The sequence below is a fragment of the Cotesia glomerata genome, linkage group LG4 (assembly GCF_020080835.1).
Source record: "Cotesia glomerata isolate CgM1 linkage group LG4, MPM_Cglom_v2.3, whole genome shotgun sequence".
NCBI classification, from domain to species: Eukaryota; Metazoa; Arthropoda; class Insecta; order Hymenoptera; family Braconidae; genus Cotesia; species Cotesia glomerata.
This window is the reverse complement of record NC_058161.1, coordinates 21,342,867-21,349,475: the sequence shown is the minus strand read 5'-3', so window position 1 is coordinate 21,349,475 and position 6,609 is coordinate 21,342,867. Positions and strand designations below refer to the sequence as shown.

At 35.6% G+C, this 6,609-nt stretch overlaps 1 long non-coding RNA gene across 1 annotated transcript; it reads left to right on the top strand.

Moving 5' to 3' along the window:
• Positions 1-3,337: 3,337 nt before the first annotated feature.
• Positions 3,338-3,684, top strand: LOC123263791. Its single transcript, XR_006509232.1, has 2 exons — positions 3,338-3,473; positions 3,652-3,684. It is a non-coding gene; the product is annotated as an uncharacterized LOC123263791 (long non-coding RNA).
• Positions 3,685-6,609: the final 2,925 nt, after the last annotated feature.

Below are 6,609 nucleotides of genomic sequence, written 5' to 3'. Positions count from 1 at the left end.
TTCTGCGCTACCGTTGCTGCCAGAGTCACCGACGTAGTTTGTGTTCTGCTACGTAAGACCTTATGAATTTTAATGGCTTCTACTGCTATACCACAATCGTTTCCAGTTGCCGTTTGTAAGGCTGTTAGAATTTCATCTTTTGTTGTAGTATCGTCAATATCGCGAATTTCCAGGTCTTCTTCAGGTCCTGTACTAATGATATTTGCGTCCTCTTTAAGTATTCCCGCGATAGTCTTCTGCAAGTATTTACCTCTATCACTACTGCCTTTCGACAGCGTGATGAGAATGTTCCCTGTCGCGGTCCTGCGTATCTCCTCGACTGTATTGCAGACTTAATCTGGGTGAACGTCTGCCTTGATTCATGTAAGTATTTGCTGGACTGATAATAAGTGCCTCAGGTCTCGTTGCTGCTCTTCTTGGCTTCTGATTCGGCTTCTGTGGAGGCACCAGAGGTTTTTCTGGAGGCAGTTTCCTGCGCTCCTTCCTCTTGTCCTTTCTGGACTGCACCTTTTCCCAGCCTGGCTTCTTGTTCTGTTTGCCAGAGTTTTGTGGAAGCTCCTTAACCACTTCCTGCTTCTTGATGGAATGACCAGGTCCAAACCAAGGTCTTTCAGCTTCTTGGGAGTATGAAAAGCTCCGCCTTCGGGAGAACGAATTTTTCTTTTCAACTTCCTCAGGTTGCGGCCGTATTGGACAAAAGATTCGGTCTCTGCCGTCGTGATAGTTTCACTTTTTTCTTCAGCGACTGATTCTCCGTCACCGTCAGCTCCAGTGTCCATCGCTTCTTCATTCACAACAGCCACTTGACTGTCATCCACTTGACGCCACTCTTCATCTAGTTTTTTGAAGAAAAAGAATATATGGCGAGGCTTTCGCCTACCTCCGAGGAGGCCGTTTCCTGGGCTCAAAAGAGCTATACACGCACGTACATTTGTCCTATCCCCACCATAGCGAGAACACATCCCAGTTCGCGGACAAGGAAAAACCGCTGCTCTCTTGCGTTTATACACATTCATTGAACAGCTGCAAGAGTTGCGTACTATTGTAAGAGTGTGCAACTCTCATCGACTCCTCTGGCAACTCATTCCCTGTAGGCACATCGAGATGTACCCACAGAATATGAGCAGTATCCAGCGGGGACCACGGGGAGGCGGAGTCGATTGAAGACCATGTTGTTTGTGTAATGTGTTGTGTGTAAAATATGATTTTACGTGTAAGTGTTTGCGTGTGTAGGGTGCCCGGGCACTTGTGTTATTTGTGGTCATTTTCCCTAACTTATTCTACGGCAGTCATCCAAAGCTTTATACTGTCCTCACCATTGTGTGGAGCATATCGCTTGTGTCTAGGCGCTCCGACTCTACCTAGGTGGATGTCTGTTGAGTCTCATCCCTAGTCGCATTTTCGTTAGTTAGTTGGGTTTGGAGTTTGCAGCACATTACTACTTTACTGAAACCTTTTAAAAGCTTGAAGTTACTTTGGGATGTGGCAATCGCACGCGCAACGCTCGCCCACTCCGCGTTCCCACCCCATATGTCCTTGAGCACCTCGCGTTGAGGCTCGTACTCATGGCATTCAAGCATTAAGTGCTCCACGTTGTCGACCCTTTCACCTAACCCATTCTCCCTACACTCGTCGCAGAATCTACTATCCTTATGTTCGTACTTGTATTGGTATTCTCTAAAGCAACCGTGGCTGGTTAGGATTTGAGTCAGCCAGAAGTTAGGGCTGATCCATTTGTTTGTTAGACGCTCTGCTACGTCTGGAAAGAATTCGTCAACCGTTTTCCTAATTTTTTTGCTTTAGATAATCCGTTTTTTAGTTAGAAATCGCATCATGGAGGGGGAAATTTTTTTGGTGCTCCACAAAAATGCTAGTAACTTTCTAACAACATGATATTTTTTGATAAAAATTTAGGAGAATAATCTTTAATGTATAATTAATGAATAAAAAAAAACCGATCCCCAAATTCCTTTATTATCTCAGTCGAAAAAATTCCCGAAAATCACCTATATTTTCGATCCTCACAGTGGCTATCTCCCTTAATAAATTGAGCATCTCTCACCTGCAAAACGATATTCTCGAGGAATTAAAAAATAGGAGACCGTCGACATTTTATGGATCAAAACACTCATTCATTCTGAATCTAAAATCATCTCAAGTCTGTAACAAATCTTTCTAAATGAATGTACGCATCCGGAAACATAAAATGTTGAAAATTACAAAAGCTAAAACAAGGGAACTCAAATTTAAGTACGCTTGGGTGTATAAAGCCGTAGTTTACTGAAAAGAAAATGATGATTCTACGAAAATTGAAATAGGCTCTCAAAATGATCTCAATAAATTAAATTAAGAATTATTATGCAAACATATTTCAAACTGTTGAACTTTGGATTTCCTAACTCTCAATATAAATAGCTACCTCGCTCATACAGCTTAGTTTGATCTCTTAATTGCTGAAATGAAGCCGCATATGATCACTATTGTGGAAACTTGGATATATCCAGATGTAACTATTGCACTAGATAACTATGTTGTCATTCGTACAGACAGAGGTCTTTCTGATAAATCCGGATGGTACATAAGAGGTGGTCTAGCTTTCTTTATCCATAAGTCACTGAAATCAAAAGTTCTTCAGACTTCGCTGACAAATCACTTTAATCAACCGGAATGAATGATTATTGATGTCTCATTGAAAACAGGGTCTCATATTTTGTTATCTGCTATCTACAAAAGGCCTCAAGATGATCTCTTGAATTCTTCTAACTTCCCGCTAAGAAAATCGAAGATTTTCAAAAATCGGGAAGTTATTGTCTTCACCCCTTTTTGCAAAAATCGAGTTTTCATCAGATCTCGACGTTTTAAGAACAACCCCTGCGATGCAGTGTATGTGTGTGTGTGTAAACCTCTTATAACTTCTGAACGGCTTGAAATGCTCAACAGCATAGAAAAGCTATCTCTTTATGCTAGGAGAGCTCAAAATAACACATAAATTGTATTTTTGAGCTCAAACCCGGGAAAAACGGATTAGATTTGGCTATATAAACAGATCTGGCCAGGTTTTTATATAATTATATATAATCTTTTTTATCTTTTATATATAATCTTTTTTAAACACACACATACACACACACATATACACACACACACACACACACACACACACACACATGCATGCATACATACATCTAGACGTACGGACATCATCGTAAAAATAGTCAGGAAAGCTTCTTAAGGCTTCAGAACGTCGAGATCTGTTGAAACCTTGACTTGCAAAACGGGGTAAAACGAATAAGTTCCTGATTTTTCGAAGGTCATTGATTTTTTTAGCGGGAAGTTAAAAAATAATCTTAATCAATTAACTTAAAAATAGTCTGGTCAGGATGTTGATAGAAAAGATATTTTAGGCGCATTTGTCTATTATTAAAACGTGATATAACATGTTTTATGTAGTCTACAAATCGATAATTATCGAAGTAGGTCTGGCTTTCGTATCTATGCTTTCGTTTTCCACATGTTGTATAAAATACCTTATTGTATCTTTTTTATCCTTCTTTATCAATTTTAATTCTTAAAAAACAATAATAATATAATTAATGCATACAACTTTGTGTTCCAGTACTAATTCTTTAATTCTCAAATATTTCGTTTCAGCATTAACTTCAATCATCTTTAGCTAACGACGCATGAAAGAGAAATTCACAGTGTAACGTATTTTGTAAAGTTATGAAAAACCATCAAATCGAGATGCAATCAGACACAAAAACGTCCTGTCGACCTCAACATACTCAACAAAATAAGTTGAACATATTACGTCGATTGAAGAAGAACTTATTAGATGCCAACCAACTTCATCCACTTCATAATAGCAATTCTCATCCCATAGATTCAGACATTATTATATTAATGGATAATTTTGTATGTCGACTTTTTGACATAACTGTTCTTAATGACAGTTATCTACCTAAGTACGAATCAAATTTTACAATTAACAACAGTAATTGTGCATTCTCTAATTGTAAACATGCATTTGATATAATATCACAACAAACGAGAGCAGCTGATGAACTAGCTTCGATCATAAGAATTTGTAAAAAATGTAATGCAATATTTGTTCAGAAACATTAATGCAGAAATAAATATAATCACTCAGAATTATTATTTTCTATGACTGCTCCAGTAAATTTATCAAGAATTGAATTTCGTAGTGTAATGTGGCTAGTTTCTACTGTTCGTGTATTCGTTAAATTGTTGTCTAAGCTTTTATTCAATAATTGGAATAAAGAGTTTAACGCGAAATGGGTCGAAAAAACACGCTTGTTAAGTTCGAAATGTAACCAACCTGAAGCCATAGCTTGTCGGAGTCGGTGCTGCTACAGATGGTTGTAGCTGTAGATTTTACGACTGATCAGAACGATAGCTTCCAAAATTACTGAAAAATAGAACTAAATGGTCGTCTTTTCTAAATTTCGTTTTTATTATTGTTCACTTTTGTCAATTAAACTATCGATGGAGGACAGAAAATTTAGTATATTGAACTTCCAACAAAAATGTATAAGTGAAATTTTTCGTATTATTAACGGCCGAAAGTTACAGGCTCAATAATTTCTATTTTTATGTGTGACGAACGATTAATTTATGCCTCTACTCTAATTTATCATGTTAATCAAATAACAAGGGCTGAGTTTTGAAGATCTTAGTCCACTGTGATAAAATAGTAGTCATGGTCTGTCATTCAGCGAATAAATGAAACGATGGCCCTCTTTCAACCAATCTTTGTCAGTACCAGATGTTGACAATAAAATCAGCCTCTGTTCTTTATCACATGAAGGTGGAAAACACCACAATTTAACCTCTCTTAATTTTACGATGCTTTGAGAAATAACAATCAATATCCCCATGGTAACATCAGAAGCAATCGTATTAGCATCCTCTGAAAATGGTCATCAGGACTCGGCCTGCCGAAGACTCTTGTCCTCTTTAGTTCGCAATTCCTAACCATACCCTTGTGAAAAAATTTATTGGATAAAAGTAGGTAAATTACTTATAAAGTGAAAGTAACAGTTTACAAATGTTTATTTTTATTCAAAAATGTTTTGTCGAAAACTATCCAATGCGGATAGCTTCCGTAATTAATTTTAAAAATGTGATGAAATTAGGATTAGGAAGTTAAATAAAAATACTTGGATTTTTTGGGGAACAATTTAGATGATTTATTTGTCCCCAAAGGAGGAAAACCCAGCTAGGCTGAGAAAAAACCTCCTTGATGAAAATTATACAAGTAAATTGTATGTGTGTAAGTGTGTATGTGTAACTTACGTTGCAATAACGTAATAGGGGTGAGCTCAGCCACCGTAGAGAGAAATTTATCGATAATTTAAATTTGTATTGTCCCAAGGTGGGAGCTGGTAATATTTAATTTATTAGATGAACTGTCTCAGTGTGAGAGCTAATAATGTTCAATTAATTAAATGAATTGTCTCAGTGTGAGAGCTTATAATATTCAATTGATAACAAGATGTTGGTCAATTGAATTTATTGTTTTTCGTGTAGAAAATAGTCAAATGATTTTGAATTTAGAATTGAACTATTGATGAATTTGATTAAGTAAAATTGTAATTAAATGTTGGTAATGAATTCAATATAATTTAATATTAATATCGCGCGTCAATAATGGATTGACTAAAGCCGCGTGGCTGTTGCAATCCTTTGTTAATATGGCGCGCAATGGCCGCGTGGCGTCACTAATTAGGTCTACCTTGATTTTATTTATTTTAATTCACTGAACTATTGAACTGATTTGAATGATTTGAGAATTTAATTGTTATTGAAATTGAAGTAGGGGAGAAGGGGGTCAATTGAACCAAAAAAAGTTTAGTAATTTTTTACTATTCGAATTAAAACTAAATAATAAATTTTTTTTTCTTGGAATGATAGTTTATTAAGTCTACTATCATTATCAATACATAAATTAGTTAATAAACAACGTGAATTTTTAAAAATTATTAATTTATCCAAACGCGTCGAATGGTTCAATTGATCCCCGATTAAGGGCAATTGAACCACTGCGCTCGGGGTCAATTGAACCAATGATATTTATAACTCAAACCCGAACTTTTAATAAATAACATATTAATTGTTACTTTCTAATATTACTGTTGCACATTTTTAATACACATATATTATATTTAATAAATTAAAAATCGATTTAAAAATAATTTTAATTACAAATTGAGTTTATCAAATTGTTAGGTTATTTCTGAGTATTTTTCACGTCGAGTCAAGATGCGCGCGCATGTCCCATGCTTCTCCGTATGGTTCAATCGTCCCCGGGACTGCTGGTTCAATTGACCCCGTATGAGTTTAAAACAATTAATAGTAAATAATAAATAAATAAACCATTCTATCACTATAAACAAAGTTGAGGATTATAAAATATAAGTATATACAACTACTATAATTCAAATTTTATCAATTAATTCAAAAATTTAAATATTATTAAACAATTTGTCACCAGCCGAAAAGAAAGTTTGCATGCCTAAAAATAAGAAAATCTCAATTTTTCAAAATTTATCGATCGCAATGATTTCAAATTTTGATCATATCTGAGTT